We start from the raw sequence: 19,116 nt of genomic DNA, 5'->3' as shown, positions 1-19,116 counted from the left end.
TAATCCAGTTGATTTGCCTTGAAAGGACTATGGGGAAGGGGAGTGGTTGCCTTATTGATATATAAGATAATTATGGTGTTTAGGGAAACTTAAGTTAGAAATAAAAATATGCTGTGGTTCCTGTGAAAGGAGGAATTAAATATGCAAGATGTATCTAATTGGTATCATAAAAAAAGTGTGAAAAGGAATGGAAGGTCGTGAGGTTGGAATCTGATGTTAGGTCTTAAGGCAGGTAGCTAACCATCTCAGATGTTTAAATTGTTCTATGCTCCTCACTTTCTACACTGGCTCAGATATATGCTAACAAGCTAAATTTACTTAGATATTGCTATCTTTTTAACTTCCTGACTTGGTTATTAGATGCCCTTATTTTTAATTGTCAAATTTAAACAGCTTCGAAGTTATTGATATGTTTGGGCTTTCAGTACTAGGTAGATTTGTACACATAATTCTCTATTTTAACACCCACAAACACTGAAATGCAGAAAAGTCAATCTGGAAAGTGCTGAAAAGTTTATCTACAGATATTAAATGAAGATACAAGGTTCTGAATGTAAATAGCATTAGCAGTGATGTATATTTTCATAGCCTCCTAATAAAACTGTATGAGAAGGATCACATATATATTATACTTTTCATGTCCATACCTGATTGGATCTTACAATAAGCCTCTAAATAAGTATTATCATTGGTTTTTCAATTGAAGAGAAGAAACAAGTATAGAGAGAATATATCCAGCCCTTGCTCAAGTTTGTGCATGTAAATTCAAAATCAAAGATCGAATAATGTTAGGTTTCAAATCCAGTTTTCAAAGTTTTTAAAATGAAAATGTGGATGACTAGAGAGAATTAACCTTTCAGTTTAAAATTATTGTTTTATATATTTTTCCATCCCATTCCTGAGAGCTACAGCAAAATTAAATAAATGATTGGTTTGACTCACCTTCCATTTCCAGATCCCTCCTGTGTTTTCCCGGTATTGGGTCTATAGAGTTTGTGCATAATGATCAGGAATGGAAAAAAAAAAACTGACTTGTGTCTCAGATAGAGGGTGCGGACAAGTTTCTATCTGAATCTCTTCTTTCTGACCTATGAGAAGGCCAAATTTAAGTATCCAACTCCCATTTATGGCTGTTTTCTGGCCCCACAAACCAACAGGGAGGTTTCCCCCATTTCCTTAGTTGCATCCTGTTTTAAACCTCTGAGGTTCAGCATAATTATCACCATTGTTGCCAGCATGCCCAGAAGAAAAGAACCAGAGGGACCAGACAGAAAGAAAACCCCAGAAACAAACAAGAAAAAATTAAAACAAGGGCTGGAGAGATGGCTCAGTGGTTAAGAGCACTGACTGCTCTTCCAGAGGTCCTGAGTTCAATTCCTAGCAACCATATGGTGGCTCACAACCATCTGTAATGAGATCTGATACACTCTTCTGGTGTGTGTATTCAAATAAAATAAACAAAATAAATCTCTAAAAATATTTAAAAAATTAAAACAAAACATAAACTTTAGAGTCAGTAAGAAGAAATCAAACCATTCAAATAAGACCTGGACAAATAAGGGAATTTCTAGATTGGAACTAGTGTGCTTTCTGTTTTGAGAAAAATAGTGCAACTTCATACAGTTGTAAAATGTTTCTAAGTATGACTATTATAAAGCGATATTTGATTATTCATAGGTTTGTGAGGACCTGGAGACTGTTCATCTTTTAAGCAAAGTTTTGAATCGTTGCCTCTTATAACCCACATAGGTCTCCTAGTCTGGCTCCTGCTCCATATTTTTACTCTCTACTGATGTACTGGACTTGATTTAGTTTTTTTTTCCTCTCTCATTTTATGAACTGAAGTTCATGTGAAAATTCATTGTATCAAATGTGCATCTCACATCATAAAGGAGAAAAATCCCTTCCATAGAATGTGGTTGGAAGGGATATCATTTAAAAATCTCTGGAAAAATTCAGAATTAAGATCTCACATTTAACATATCTCAAAACAATAAAAATGTTAATATAGCAATGAAATAATGGAGGAAGATATCACTTAGTTCTGATATCACTAAAAACTCTGAGTCCCTAAAAGACATATGTTTTGGTAAAAGTTAAATTTCTGCAAAGATGAAGAGATGATTACCATGAAGGAAGGAGAACAAACAAAAAACAACAGACAAATTCCAAAAGCATCTGTGAAGCATAGGAAAGCCAGAGCCCAACAGATAACATATTTTTTATAGTAACTTAGTGGAAACAACAATAATTACTAAGGCAAACAATCTTGTTTAACACTTAAATGAATAATAAAATATTTATTCTTATCTCTAAAAATATAATTAAAGTCATAGTTGGATACAATTTTTACTTAAATTGAAAAGAACAAAGATTTTCATTTTGTATCAAATTGGTTATATAATGTCATCTGTACAAATCTTGGAAAGCAGCTTTGGACTTTATGCCATTTGCAAATATCATAGGAATGTACATTACATCTGACACAGATTGCCATCGGTTCATGCAGAGGCATGAACATCTTCAATTCGTTATTTACATAAGCACAGAATAATGCATGTTAAATGCTCACTAATCTTGTGATTATTCCTTACATATTTACACTGTAATGCACTTATTAATTAAACATAATAAAACAAGTTTATGGATAGAAAATTAAAATGGTCTCCAAGGTATGTACATAGTCATACGCAAATGCACGCGCGCACACACACACAGACACACACACACACACACACACACACACAAAATCCCACCTTAAGATAGAATGGCAAAGTAGGAAGCCTAAAAAAAACAGTAATGTATAACCATATCAAATCAATGGTTAAGTGTCTTGTCAAGAGCAGTCAAAGTCCATGAAAGTTTTTTCTTCTGCCTACTAATGCCAGAGCCTGTGTCTTAGGTGCTACTCAAAAGTGAGATGATGTATTCACAAAATGAACAGGACTATGACACTTGCTGAACTCCTGATGATGCTCGGGGAATCATGTGAGGCATGTGTCAGCATCATTTTAGCTCTTTGTTCTAGATTTTTAAACAGTGTTACAGGGCTTGGGTTCTGGGAGCAGAATGAGGAAACTCTCAAGTAAAAGCTGCATGCTTTATCTAGGAGAGTCTTGACTGACAGTATGTCAGTCAGACCTAGCAGGGTGGGTATAGAAGTTCTACAGGCTTCAGACCCTGAGACTTTGAAGGGCAAGTTTTGCTTTTAAATGTTGTGACATCATAGAACCCTTATCTGGATGTGTGGACCTGGACACTATCCATGTTTTAGATAAAGTTTTAAATTATGATTTTAGTTTCACAACACATTCTGCCTTCTAACATGGATTTTATCTTTTTCTCCTGCTTTTAAGATCACATGGTACTATTCATTGGAACATTTATATTCTTTTAAGAGAATGACAATTATCACTTCTGTTTTAATAGATCATATTTGATCAGATCTCATTTTTAGACACTCATGTGGATAACAATGAGGATGAATTGATAGAAATATTTAAAGGACGTTTGAATAGTTATAAAAGTGTGAGTTGGGCGTATGGCTCTGGCTCTCACAGCCATTGCAGTACTTAGAGCTCCATAGAGACAGAGCCAGGTCAAGGGAGAGCCAGACGGGTGCTTTGCGACGACTCTGTACCTCACGGAGGAAAATCAACTAAAAACATGGGCAAAGGAGATCCTTAGAAGTCAAGAAGCAAAATGTCCTCATATGCATTCCTTGTGCAAACCTGCTGGAAGGAACACCCGGATGCTTCTATAAACTCAGAGTTCTTCAGGAAGTGCTCAGAGAGCTTGAAGGCCATGTCTGTTAAAGAAAAGGAGAAATTTGAAGATACGGCAAAGGATGACAAGGTTTGTTATGAAAGAGAAATGAAACCTGCATCTCCCTCAAAGGGGAGACCAAAAAGAAGTTCAAGGGCCCCAATGCACCCAAGAGGCCTCCTTTGGCCTTCTTCTTGTTCTGAGTACTGCTCCAAAATCAAAGGCAAACATCCTGGCTTATCCATTGGTGCTGTTGCAAAGAAACGAGGAGAGATGTGGAATAACACTGTAGCAGATGACAAGCAGCCCTATGAGAAGGCGGTTGCCAAGCTGAAGGAGAATGAAAAGGATATTGTTGCCTACAGAGCTAAAGGAAGCCCTGATGCAGCGAAAAGGACAATGGTCAAGGCTGAAAAGAGCAAGAAAAAGAGGAAGAGGAAGATAAAGAGGAGGAGGAAGAAGAGGAAGAAGATGATGATGAATACGTTGGTTCTAACACATTTTTTTTCTCTTGTCTATAAAGCATTTAACCCCCTTATAGAGAAAGAAATGTAAGGCAGTGTAAGATTTGGTTTTAACTTTACAGTGTCTTTTTTTTTTTTGGATAGTTAGCACACTGCTGAATGTGTCTTTAGATAGTCCTGTCCTGGTGGTATTTTCAATAGCCACTAACCTTGCCTGGTACAGTCTGGGGGTTGTAAATTGGCATAGAAATTTAAAGCAAGTTTTTGTTGGTGTACAACATAAATTATATATGGGAATAATAGTTTGGTTTTTGGTTTATTTACTTATTTAATCATTTTCTTTTGGTTTTCTTTTTTTTTTATCTTCAGTTGTTTCTGATGCAGCTTATACAAAGACAATTATTGTTCTGTTAAGTGAATACCACTCTGTAATTGCAAAAAAAAAAAAATGCCAGGCAGTGGTGGCGCACGTCTTTAATCCCAGCACTTGGGAGGCAGAGGCAGGAGGATTTCTGAGTTCGAGGCCTGCCTGTTCTACACAGTGAGTTCCAGGACAGCCGAAGCTACACAGAGAAACCCTGTCTCGAAAAATAAAAAAACAAACAAAGAAAGCAAAAAACTGTGACTGTTTTGTTGACATTCTGGATGCTTCAATTATTTTTATTTAAAAAATTGTGAGTTGCCATGTGGGGTCAATTTTTGACCTTTATCATTAGAAGTCAAGGACTTGACATTCATTCTTCAGAAATATGCCCTCTGTTCTTCAGCATATTAAAAATATTCTTAACTAAAGCAAAAGTTTCTTTTGTTTGCATATATTTGCAGTTATATCATCTGCAAAGTAATAGCAGTCAATGGAAAATAAATCATTTACTACTAATTTCTTAAACACCCCAAGAATCAGTAAAGTTAACTGTATATGTATTTAAGGTTTTTTTCTTGTTTATATTCCCTTCCATGGAGTATTATGTATTAATGTGGGCAATAAATTTATCATCTAATTGCTTATAGTGATGTACTTACAGTGGTTCTTGAAATATTGTTTGAATGATAAATGGCTGATATTTTGATTAACCATTTTTACCTTCATGTTTTTTTCCTAAAACACAATTTTTAAATGGGGAAAGGTTACAGGTTTATTTTATATAAACTTATTATTGATTAAGTTTTAATATAAGGGACTACACAAGGATGCCAGAAAATTGAAAACAGGTAACAAAAGATAGTAGGGAAATTTGTAACTCATTTTTTTTTTTGTTTTGTTTTTTGGATTTGATTTTTTTGAGACAGGGTCTCTCTGTATAGCCCTGGCTGTTCTGGAACTCACTTTGTAGACCAGGCTGGCCTCGAACTCAGAAATCCGCCTGCCTCTGCCTCCCAGAGTGCTGGGATTACAAGTGTGAGCCATCACTGCCCGGCTGTAACTCATTATTATTAAACTAATTATAACAACAAGCATAAAGTAAGTAACTATAAGGTGAAAGCTGGATTGTGCTAGTATATCTTTTCAATAATAGCTTTAAGTGCCACGTGTTGTAGCTGTACTAGGTGAACACCTTGTATCCTGGATGGAGGAGGTAAATTAGGTGATTAACCATAGGGGATAATCTATAATGTTTGGTGAGAATGTCTTTTAGAGTTTGAGTTCATGTCAGTGTGAGGAATATATCTTCCCCACACTCTGTAAAGCAAAATTCATAGAAATCAAACCTAAAGCTACAAATAAGTCACCACCATTAGACTGCAGCTGAGTAACCCTATCATAGTAAACTGTTTCCTAAAAGTACACATTTACATAAAACAACTATTTAAAATGAATAAAGCCTAATTTGTTTAGTTATTACAAATGGATTGACTAAGGTATTGGTAATGACTAGTAATTGCTTGTTTATCTCTGGAAAACATTTATATGTCCATTAAGGCCATATCCTCTTCTTGACAGTATGAGTTTTGTTAGGATGAGAAACAGTTTATTAATGATACATGTTACTTACTAACTTCTTGTTCAGTGTTTTCTAGCTATTCCAATACAGCATGAAGTTGAACTCTGTTAGTTTTTCCTATTCCAGGTGCTGCTATTTATTGCCACACAGAGAGCATCTGTCTTGGGAGGATGCCTTTGATTCCATTGCCATCATTAAAATCAAGTAATTAGGGTCTTAGTTAGGATTTTCATTTCTGTGACGAGACACTAACAAGACAACTCTCATAAAGGCAAACATTTACCTAGGGTTGGCTTACAAATTTAGAGGTTTAGTTTATTATCATCATAGCAGGAAGCATGGCAACATCCAGGCAGACACGGTGCCAGAAAAGGAGCTAAGAGTTTTGCACCTTGATCTGAAGGCAACCAGGAGAGGACTGTCTTCCAGGGAGCCAGAAAGAGGATCTTAAAACCCAACCCAACAGTGACAAACTTCCTCCAACAAAGCCACACCTACTCTAGCTTCCTAATAGTGCCACTCCCTTCGCCAAGCATATTCAGACCACAACACTGAACAAGGAGGGGCATATGGGAGGGCTTAGAGTGGGAAAAGTTGTAATTATAATCTCCATAAAATAAAAAATAATTTAATAAAACTGAATGACATAAGAATAACATTTTTAAAGATTTGTTTATTTATTTATTATGTATACAGCATTCTGCTTGCATGTATGCCTTCAGGCCAGAAGACATCACCAGATCCCATTATAGATGGCTATGGGCCACTAGGTAGTAGCTGGGAACTGAACTCAGGACTCCTGGAGGAGTAGCCAGTGCTCTTAAATTCTCAGCCATCTCTCTAGCCTGAAAAATCACATTTAAAAAGTATATGTTACAAAGTAATATGAAATAATGTTTACCTCATTTTGGTCACATTTTCAAGTAGGTTATTTTTTCATTCATATATGGATGCAAGTAAATACATAAATACAAATTGGGTAAGGAATATTACTTGATATAATCAAACTTGATAAGCCTGAACATATCAACATTATAATCATAAAAATAGAAGTTTGAAAACATGCTATTTATCATTTAGTATGAAATAAGTTGGTTATCACAATGAACATTACTTTTAAATTAATACTCAATATGAAAATGAAGATTTTACTAAAATCTGCACAAGCTCAGAAAAGAAATGGTAGAGTTAAAATCCCAAGTATGTAGTTTAATTTCCCCCAATGTTTTCTGCAATATTAATGGTGATGTTTGCTGTAAAAGTGGGAATAGTTGCTTTCTTGGATTATTAGAATATTCCTGGGGAGGGACATGATATGGAACATTATGATAATGTTTGTGAGTTCATATGCCAAGGAGAAAAGAAAGTAGGGATGGGACAAATTGGAGAGTATGAGTAACAAAAGAGTCATGAACTTCTAGGGATGTAAGGAAATATTGCCTCACCTAAATCCCAAAACATCCTGGGAAGAGACTGAGAAGACAGCAGGCTCAAGGCGAAGTGCATTACAACAATGGCAAACTATATAGTGAGCTTCAGAGGCCAAGATGACTGCAGTGCAAGATCATACACTAGAGGATCAGTTCAGGATCTTGTCGCCACGTGCTCTACTTCGTTTGCATGCTCCAGAGGCTCTATTGAAGAGTCGTCCCAGAGCCCCTTTCACCTCCTTATTCCTCAGTGTGTAGATGAGGGGATTAAGGGTTGGGGTCATAACAGTGTAAAAGAGAGAGATGAACTTCCCGTGGGTGTGGGCATATGAACTGTTTGGCTGGAATGTAGATGGCTGTGATACTCCCATAAAAGAGAGACACAACCATCAAGTGGGATCCACATGTGCCCAGGGCTCTACGCCAAGCTTGGGATGACTTGATTCTTATAACTGCCTTGGCTATATGTCCATAGGATGTCAGTATCAGTGCTAAGGGTAAGAGCAGCAAGAACAATGAGGCTACAAAGAGTTGGACCTCATTGGCATGAATGTCCACACAGGCAAGCTTGATCATGGAGGGGACTTCACAGAAGAAATGGTGGAGCCACAGGTGGCCACAACGTGGGAGCCAAAGAGTGATTGTTCCTTGAATGAGAGCATTTCCAATTCCACTGAGCCACGAGATTCCTGCTAGAGCCTGGCAGAGCTGTGAATTCATCACAGCTACATAGTGGAGAGGTTTGCAGACAGCAGCATAACGATCAAAAGCCATTACTGCCAGGAGAATACACTCAGTAGAGCCCAGAGTCAGAGAGACATAAAGCTGCACTGCACAGCCCATAACTGTGATAGTCTTTGCTGGTCCTTTTAGGTTCCATAGCAGCTGGGGGACAATGCTGGTAGTGAAAGAGATGTCAACGAAGGATAGGTGAGTGAGGAAAAAGTACATAGGGGTTTTGAGTTTAGAATCTATTGAAGAGATCAGAATAATGATTGTATTTCCCACCAGAGTGAGAAGATAGGAAATTAAAACTACTATGAAGAGTCTTCTTTCCAGCTGAGGCTGATCTGAGAGACCCACCAGAATGAAGTCACTGTTGACACTACTGTTAATCATCGCTATCACCTGGTGTAGACAAGAAGGAAAATATTAGATTAATAGAAAGTCATATAATCATTGTCTATAAAATAATTAAAAATACTGACACTGAACAAACACATTGATTTATTATGCAGGGTCTTATGGAAATCGAAGTAGATTTTGTCACAGAAAGGATATGAATCTTTAGAGAAGTACAAGGACACTGTAGAATTAAAGTCTTTGCTTAAGTATTAACTGTGTGAAGCTGAGACAGAGTTTGTCACAGAAGAAAGTACATCAAAGGAATAAATGTATCAGCCATTTATAGCTGATAACAATTCATTCAAATTAAATAAAATAGTTTAGTGTCTTTAATGCTTAGTTAATTATTTAAAAAATTACTTCCCTCAACTACAATCCTTAAATTAGGCAGTTTTTAAAAAAAGTTTTTAAAAAAATTAACAGGTTCTGGATATTATAAAGGCCACTTTTGATGTAAAAGATCAAACATATTTGTATTGATGAAACTGCATTAAAATGTATGTCAGGATTTTAAATTTTATGCATACATGTGTTCAGAAACATGATTCTTGTAAGAATCATTAGCTTGTCCAGTCTACCAGCTACCAACTTGTGACAAATAGGGATTAGATTGCATTTACACAGCTCTGTTCCATAGCTATATGGTGGTGGGTAGTGTTACTGGCTTTCTGGATTTATATATTGAATGAGAAGGTGGATGAATCTGAATTTAGGGTATATTTGCCAGTATAATTAGGGATCCTAGTTTGCATAAATCTAGACCCATACACATTGTTATTATATGTGCACATACATAATATATATATATATATATATATATATATATATATATATACATATTGCATTAACTTATAGTGACTGTAACATATATTGAGTATATTTGCCAGTATAATTAGGGATCCTCATGCAAAAGGATGCTTCTGTGTGTACCTAACAATCATTAATTGCTCAACAAGATTAAAGGAATAACTTTAAGAAACTTGCAATATTTACAAATACAAACATCTAAGGTGAACTCACTGCTTTCTTTTGTGCCTCAAACTGTGACCACTACACTGATGTGTAATTCAGTTGGTACTTGACATACAGCCACTCACACCTTAAAATTCTTCCTTACATTTCATATACTATAATTTTCTTATTATTAGGAAAATTAATTGTGGATTTAACATATGAATTTTTCTTAACTATTAACAAATTTCATTTATTATGTAAATCTGTTACAGAAGTCAGTGAAAATTAAGTCAGGGAGGGCTGAGTAAGGGATCCAGCACCTAACAGCCAAAAACAATGTGAAGTATCTGAGTGATGACTGAAATTAGGAAGAGGGCTACACAGTGATAAAAAGATAAAAAGGAATTCCTGAGGAGCAAACCATTTTGTGTGTATGTACACACACATATATACTGATAATATGTATAAGTCTAGACACATACACATTGTTATTATATGTGCATATGCATAATATGTACCCATATTGCATTAGCTTAGAGTAACTGTAACATATATTGAATATATAGTTCCAATTCTAATATGTGCACATAGTTATATAACTATGCATGCATACAAACACAAATACATGGCTATCATTTTCTCACTTTGAAGTCATCAAAGAAATGAAATGATGGTAGACATACCACTTCTGTCTGACTCCTGTTTGTGGGCATCTAACCCATCTTGATAAAATGAAACATTCTATATTACCTCTAAAACACTTAAAAACTTGGGCAACCTCCAGAGAATTTTATAAGACAAATTCATGATTGTGGACCACCTCTCTACTAGAATATGCTCATTGGGTTTCTAGAAGAGTTATTTTTCTCCCTGATATACTCCTGATCATATCTGAGGTCCTTGCTGTCTCTTTTCACCCAGGTGAGTGAACATCACTTGAAACCTGAATCTTGTTAAGAATCTCACACATGCATAGACGTAAATCAGGACATAAGTGGTAGAAAACTAGTGCAGAAGATAATTTCCTTCACTCTTTCATATGGAAAATAGCATTGAAACAATATTGAAATCTGAGCCAGAGAGCTCATAGTGTTATTACTTTGAATGACAATCAGTGTCTCAGCACTGTGTTGTGTGTAGGTGCTACTATTTGAGAATGTAATTCTCTGAAGAGTAGCAAATCAGGAGAGATTGTGCAAGGATACAGGCCACTGTAATGGAAATATCACAGGGGCCCAGGTCTCCCATTATGGCAATTAATTTCATGCTGTATTGCATCCAAAGCTGAACCTTCCCAGAAGGCCATTTGGGAGGAGATTATGTGATCTCTGATATTTCACTTATTTCAATATAAGAAATAAAAAACAAAGCTAATAACTGTTACCTTCATAACCTGCCTATATAGAATGTTTAAGGAATTTCAACAGTTTCCATGTTAAATTTCCATCAATAATTTGTTTAACATATAGGTGTGTACATGTGTGCAGTTCAGATAATTTTACTTCTTTAACCATAACTAAATTTTCTATTTCTTCATCCTTTCTTCATAACTATATTGGCCCAATTGAATATGTTTTACTGAGCCCTGTGTAACTATTACTGTGAATTTAACAAGGTGCAAGAAAAATTGTGTGTTGCAGTTTTTTGTCTCTACCACCATTAATTCAACAACATCTTTCTGAGAATCATTTATTGTGGCCCATGTTAACAGCAGAGTATAACCTCTATCCCACACTGGATTTTGTTGTTTTAATATGCCATAAACCATTTATTTACTATTGTGTTAATGACGATTTTTGTGTTTCTCAGTTGTGTCTTTAATAAAAAATGCTTCTCTAGATATTTTTGCATGTATACTTGCATAAATAAAAATGTAAGTATTTTGACAGGAGCTCTTAGAATGGATATTTTAGTTAGAAATTAGGCATGCTTTCAGAGTTGATGGATCCATTGTACATTGTATAGACACTCTGCAGGCAGATGCATCTAGGTCATACTCAGTATTCTCTGTCCTTTAATTTCAGGCATTTTGGTAGTATGCAAAGGGCATCGTGCTATATAATCTTCATTCACATACACCTGATGACTACAGTAGTTGACTAGCTTAGCTTTTTTAATGGATCATGGAGAGAGCTTATACATAGTGCCTGTACAAGACTCTAGTCTTTTTCTGAATTTTTTCTTTTTCCCCCATTTAAAAATTTATTTATTTATTTATTTATTTATTTATTTATTATGTGTAAGTACACTGTAGCTGTCTTCACACACCCCAGAGGAAGGCATCATATCTCATTACAGATGGTTGTGACTCATCATGTGGTTGCTGGGATTTGAACTCAGGACCTTCAGAAGAGCAGTCAGTATTCGTAACCGCTGAGCCATCTCTCCAGCCCCAAAATTAATTATTTTTATACACTCTGTATTTTATTCCCCACTCTGCCAAACCCATCCACCCTCCGACTGTTCCACATCCCATACCTCTTCTCCTCCCACTGTCTCCACATGGATGTCCCCATCCTCCAGCCTACCTGAGCTCTAAACACCCCGAGGCCAGCAGTCTCTTGAGGGTTAGGTGCATCATCTCTGAATGGACACAGACCTGGCAGTCCTTTACTGTATGTGTGTTGGGGGCCTCATATCAGCTGGTGTATGCTGCCTGTTTGGTGGTCCACTCTTTACAAGATCCTGGGGTTCCAGATTAATTGAGGCTACTGGTCCTCCTATAGGGTCACCCTCCTCCTCCAGCTTTTCCCTAATTCAACCACTGGGGTCAGCCAGCAGCTTCTGTCCATTAGTTGGGTACAAATATCTGCATCTGTCTCTTTCAGCTGCTTGTTGGGTCTTCCAGAGTGCTGTCATGCTAGGTCCCTTTTTGTGAGCACTTTATTTTTAAGAAATTAAAATAGGTTTGAAACAATAGAAGGAGAATGTAAAAGAGTGATACCTGGTGATGATGTTTTTCTTAATTTTTTAAGTGACAAAGACTTGCCAGGTATCCCTTAATGCAATGCAGGATAAAGTGCAATTAGTAGATATACAAACTAATATGGGAGGATGAAGTCAGATGAATTTATATGTCTTGTGTTCTTACTTGCAAACATATTTATGTTGGTTATTATGGTTGAAAGTAAATACTTAAGAAAGAGGAAAATATTTAACTGAAAGACAAGGATTAAATTGAGTTCTGCAATATGTGGTTCTGAGCTATAATACTGAATTTTTTACAAGAAAAGTTCTTTTTCAGGTAGTTTGATCTTAGTGCCAGAAAAATGAAGTCTTGGGTTCACAATTATTTTGTGCAATACTGAAAGTTCAGGTAAAAATATTTGTCAGTTTTTTTTCTCAAATACATTTATGAAATTTACTGATATCAGGTTATAAATTACATAATAGGATTCTTAGAATAACCTATGACTTTTTATAAATTAGTAATTTATTTTTTGTTCTTGGTTCAAAAGAAAAGTCAGTATTCTCAATTCTGGGTATTTCTCAAGTCATAATTCAAAGGAATAAAGGAAAACTCAATATTAGTACACCAAGTTATTTTAATGTTATCTAAATTCAACTTACAAATTTATTAATTTTTATTTAAGCATTGTTTTTGTGGATATTAATAAAAATATCTAACAAACAATCAGAGGTATACTGCTCCTTCCAGAGAATGTCAAACAAACAAACCAACCAACCAACAAACAAAAACCTGTAATCACAGGTATGGGGTATCCCCAACCCTTGAAATGTTTGTTAATAGGCTTCCCAAAACAATATAGGCTATTGAAATTTCATTGAGTTGCCTACCAGTGAACCAATGAAGTTGTCTATCATTTTTCTCAGTGATGGGGTCCCTGGATAGAGAACTCTGCATATGAATTGTGTGTATGCAAGCAGCACTAATCAGACTTGGTTATATGTATTTTTTAAAGAGCATTCTAGGACTGGAAAGATGGCTCAGTGGTTAAGAGTACTTGTTGCACTTGCAGAAGACCTGGATTTAATTCCCGGAATCCATATTGTGGCCCATGACTATCTACAACTCCATTTCTAGGGAATCTGATATTCTTGTCTGAAGGAACTGCAAAGCTCACCAATGAACCTGAAGTAAGGTCATTGAAGCAGGAACCTCGCAAGCAGTTCTTGGGTGAGATTCTTGGGTGGTATCATTGTTACCACAAGTTCAACAATGCTATGTAAGCCAACCAACACATGTGTGTCATTAGCAAAGAATAGCTAGGCAGAGCAAACCAAACCAATGCCCAATGTTCATCTCCTACTGTCTATTGGGTCATATTAATACTCTATCACAGGTCCCTACATGTGTTTGGTATTTCAAAACATCCTTTCACCTGTGTCAGTTTCAGGAAAACATTCTTTTCAAGTGTTTGCTTTAGCAAGACATCCTTTTACCTGTGTGCCCCAGCAAAATATCATTTGACATAACTAACTTTCCAAAGAAACTAAAAAATTTCACTTCAATGCCTTTTGTCCACACTTCTTGCAAATATTCATTGCAATGACTCATTGGTCTGGTAGGAGTCTTGTGACTTCAGTTATTCTATCAATATTAGAATGTCACTGGGATGCCTCTTGGATATCCTGTTGTTGCCCTGTGTCATGGAGGTCCTGTAGTTTGGATACATAGGACTGGCCCCTTCATATCCCCAGCTGTTCATCAATCGGATAGATTTTGGAGTGGGCTAATTCAAAGTCCTAGATCTGTGTTTGAGAGGTATCTGACTTGTTAGCTCACTGGCTCTCCTCCTCTCACACTCTTGGAGTCAGCTCACCAGCAGACCCTACAACCAGAGTCAGCTTTATCATGCTGTCCAGGCAAGGTGTAGGGCCTACTGTCTGAGTGCTGCAGCAGTTGAGTGACAAAGATAGCTCTCCTGGTCTCCTGACCATGTTGTGGTCAGTTCTTTTATCCACTGTAGGTGACAAAGGTAAAGGGAGGGGGGAATCTCTCCCTTGCAGATGCCACTGACCACTTATCAGATATGAAGTAGTGCTGGCTCTCCCACACTCCTGCCCTTGGAGCCAGCTTATCTAAAACCCAGCTATACCATGCTGCCCCTGTTAGGTGTAGGGCCTGTTTTCCTAAGTGCTGCAGCAGGTAAGGGGCATGGACAGCCCTCTTGATTTAATGCACCTAGGGCCAACCGAATCCAAGAACATATCAAAACGATCATCCACCATGATCAAGTAGGACTTGTATTTTGATTCCATAATGCCTGTAAAACATTCAGCTGGGAGCACTGAATGTTGACGACTGCAGATGACATCTAGTTTGTTTGTTGTCAGGAGAACTTGAGACTCAAAACAGAAGTCACTCTAAAGTTGGAGAAATTAGCTATTTACAAAGAGCTGCAGAGTATGGATGACCCATAAGAGAGGGAGCTTTGGTTGTGAAAAAAGGATTAAAAGGATAGAGAGCAATCTTCGGGGTATATGAGATGACAATCTGGCTTCTGCTCTGAATATATTTTTATCCCATCAGCCCCCTCCAGGTCTTCCATTGTTTCCTCTACTTTCCAACAACCTAACCCAAACCATGTCCTTTGCATTCTCTGGATACCACACATCTTCGCAAGGAGTGGAAACTGATGGACAGCCTGTAGAAGCTCTGTTGTTAGGCCTTGTTTTTCCTGTTGCTTATCATGGGCCAGTATGGAGCTGTCCTTTAAAACATCTACTGCTCTTCCTAATCTGAACTGTCCCACACTACATTAATCCTGCATTTAATTTCCGCTCACATTAGCTTTTCATAAGTACTACATTCTAGAAGTGTTTTCCCTTGGAAATGGGCCCTACGACATTCATGACGGAATTTCTGTATATGCATGTCCCTCTTTGTGTGTGTGTGTGTGTGTGTGTGTGTAGCAGAACCCCTGAGCTACATCTTTAATCTTTATATTTGTTTCTGTGAGACAGGGTCTGATGAAGTTGCTTAAGCTGTTCTTTGTTACAGACCGTTCGTCTGCTTAGGGATATCCAGGGTCCTCTGGTCCAGGAAGGCACAGGTCCGGCTAAGATGACAGACAGAACAAACCATGCACACACAGAGGCGGTTTGAACTGAATGTATTTTGGGGCCATAAGGCAAGGAATTTTATACAGGAAGAGTTGGTATTACCATTTCAAAAGATGTAGCCAGTGGGGCAGGCACAATTATCATAGCCATTTGGTACAAGGAAATGCAACATCAGGAACAAAGTTTCTCAAGAAACAGATACAGAGGATCAATTTACAGATGACATCAAACTTCCTGATTAGAATACAGTGTCACTCATAGTTTACAGTAAACCTTCAAAGAGTTTGAAGTTTCTTATACCACCTGGCTCTTAACAAGTTCTTGTGAGAAATCCTTATCTAACATTTAGCCTTCTATCTTGTGAAACAAAACTTCCTGAGTAAATCAATGCTTTCAGTACGGAAGTGCCCAAGCCATCCTCATATACATACGCACAGCCATAAAAACCTACATGTGGTTGGAAGGTAGTAATTATGTAAACAACTATGAGGCAAGGCATTGCAATTCTGAAAAGGGGGTTTGGCTGGTCAGTGAGTTGACTTCAAAGACCAGATTATCAGCCAGGCCTTAGGAATCCCGGTGAAGAGAGAAAAGGAAAGGAAGAAGTCAGGGCAAACTGCTACTTGGGAACTAAGGGCTCATCTTTTTTTTTTTTTTTTTTTTTTTTTTTTTTTTTTTTATTATTCGATATAATTTATTTACATTTCAAATGATTTCCCCTCTTCTAGCCCCCCCCCCCACTCCCCGAAAGTCCCGCAAGCCCCCTTCTCTTCCCCTGTCCTCCCACCCACCCCTTCCCACTTCCCCGTTCTGGTTTTGCTGAATACTGTTTCACTGAGTCTTTCCAGAACCAGGGGTCACTCCTCCTTTCTTCTTGTACCTCATTTGATGTGTGGATTATGTTTTGGGTATTCCAGTTTTCTAGGTTAATATCCACTTATTAGTGAGTGCATACCATGATTCACCTTTTGAGTCTGGGTTACCTCACTTAGTATGATATTCTCTAGCTCCATCCATTTGCCTAAGAATTTCATGAATTCATTGTTTCTAATGGCTGAATAGTACTCCATTGTGTAGATATACCACATTTTTTGCATCCACTCTTCTGTTGAGGGATACCTGGGTTCTTTCCAGCATCTGGCAATTACAAATAGGGCTGCTATGAACATAGTAGAACATGTATCCTTATTACATGGTGGGGAGTCTTCTGGGTATATGCCCAGGAGTGGTATAGCAGGATCTTCTGGAAGTAAGGTGCCCAGTTTTCGGAGGAACCGCCAGACTGATTTCCAGAGTGGTTGTACCAATTTGCAATCCCACCAGCAGTGGAGGAGTGTTCCTCTTTCTCCACACCCTCTCCAACACCTGCTGTCTCCTGAATTTTTAATCTTAGCCATTCTGACTGGTGTAAGATGAAATCTTAGGGTTGTTTTGATTTGCATTTCCCTAATGACTAATGAAGTTGAGCATTTTTTAAGATGCTTCTCCGCCATCCGGAGTTCTTCAGGTGAGAATTCTTTGTTTAACTCTGTACCCCATTTTTTAATAGGGTTGTTTGGTTTTCTGGAGTCTAACTTCTTGAGTTCTTTATATATATTGGATATTAGCCCTCTATCTGATGTAGGATTGGTGAAGATCTTTTCCCAATTTGTTGGTTGCCGATTTGTCCTCTTGATGGTGTCCTTTGCCTTACAGAAACTTTGTAATTTTATGAGGTCCCATTTGTCAATTCTTGCTCTTAGAGCATACGCTATTGGTGTTCTGTTCAGAAACTTTCTCCCTGTACCGATGTCCTCAAGGGTCTTCCCCAATTTCTTTTCTATTAGCTTCAGAGTGTCTGGCTTTATGTGGAGGTCCTTGATCCATTTGGATTTGAGCTTAGTACAAGGAGACAAGGATGGATCAATTCGCATTCTTCTGCATGCTGACCTCCAGTTGAACCAGCACCATTTGTTGAAAAGGCTATCTTTTTTCCATTGGATGTTTTCAGCCTCTTTGTCGAGGATCAAGTGGCCATAGGTGTGTGGGTTCATTTCTGGATCTTCAATCCTGTTCCATTGATCCTCCTGCCTGTCACTGTACCAATACCATGCAGTTTTTAACACTATTGCTCTGTAGAATTGCTTGAGGTCAGGGATACTGATTCCCTAAGGGCTCATCTTAAATAGCCAGAAAGTAAGAGAGTACAGTAAATTGCCAGGTGAGATTATTAGCTTCCACAGCTTCCAGAGAGTTCCGTTCTTCCCAGGAGGCATTTCTTTTCCGCCTCTGTCTGTAAAATACCATTTTTACAGACATCACTGGGCCACCGCGTCAGTTCTTGAACTCATTTTAGTCTAAGCAAGCCACCACTTATGACCTTAACACTACCAAAATAATATAAATAGCTATGCAGGTTAAATCTTGAATTTTATTCAAACAGATTTTATAGGTTTGTGAAAATCAAGCACTTACTTGTATTAAATTAGAGTAGCTGTCCTCTATGTTTCTATCCATTTACATTGTTTATTCAAATATATTTTGGGATAAGTTTCTGTAATATTTTGCCTTAATTCTTTGTGGAATTTCTTCAAGATACTAATGTCTTTAAGAAGACATCTTGAAAGGAACTTTTATTTCCATTAGTCACAAGTATAATCATCATAATCTTGTTTTACATTTATTTTGATTATCTCATAGCAGGAAGATATACTCCTACTCTTGCAATTATTGTTTTGTATATCCTTCTAACTTGGTAAGCAGAATCTATAACTTTCTGCCCATTTGTCTATACTTCTAATTAATTAGTTAATTAATTCACTTTATCTCCCAAGACCAGGCTCCCTCCCCTCCCAGTCACCCCTCTTACAGCTCCTCACATTCTCCCCTCACTTCTTGCTGTGAGTACTGGAAGCCTCCCCATAACACCCTTGTCCCTCCCACCACACATTAGTTACTGCAATACTAGGCACATGTTCACTGGCCAAAAATGACAGCTCAGTTAGGAGAACTGGATCCTCAGGCAGGCAACAAATTCAGGGACAGATCCTGCTCTAGTTATTGGGGGAACCCACAGGAAGACCAACCTAAACCTGGGGAGGACCCGAGGTCACCTTTTTGTTTGGTGGTCCAGTTTTTGAGAGCCCCCAAGGATCTAGGTTAGTTGACTCTTTTTGTCTAATTATTGAGTCCCTATTCTCTCTGAGTCCCTCAACCCTTTCTATAATTCTTCCAGAAGACTTCCCCATCTCCATTTACTGTGGGACTCTGCGTGTGTTTTATCCCGCAGCTGGGTGGAGACTCTCAGAAGACAATTATACTAAGATGCTGTCAGCAAGCATAACAGAGTGTCATTAATAGCTTCATGATGTATTAGTTAGTGTTTCATGTTGTGAAGTGAAGCAATGACCAAGGCTTCTCTTCTAAAGG

General features: G+C 37.5%; 2 pseudogenes; one reads left to right on the top strand and one right to left on the bottom strand.

The window, feature by feature from the left end:
* Positions 1-3,666: 3,666 nt before the first annotated feature.
* On the top strand, positions 3,667-4,286 carry LOC127673289 (high mobility group protein B1-like; annotated as a pseudogene).
* A 3,465-nt stretch (positions 4,287-7,751) lies between these two features.
* LOC127673288 (olfactory receptor 2G3-like) lies at positions 7,752-8,721 on the bottom strand (annotated as a pseudogene).
* Positions 8,722-19,116: the final 10,395 nt, after the last annotated feature.

Source organism: Apodemus sylvaticus, chromosome 22 (assembly GCF_947179515.1).
Source record: "Apodemus sylvaticus chromosome 22, mApoSyl1.1, whole genome shotgun sequence".
NCBI lineage: Eukaryota > Metazoa > Chordata > Mammalia > Rodentia > Muridae > Apodemus > Apodemus sylvaticus.
This window is presented reverse-complemented; position numbering and strand designations above follow the sequence as displayed.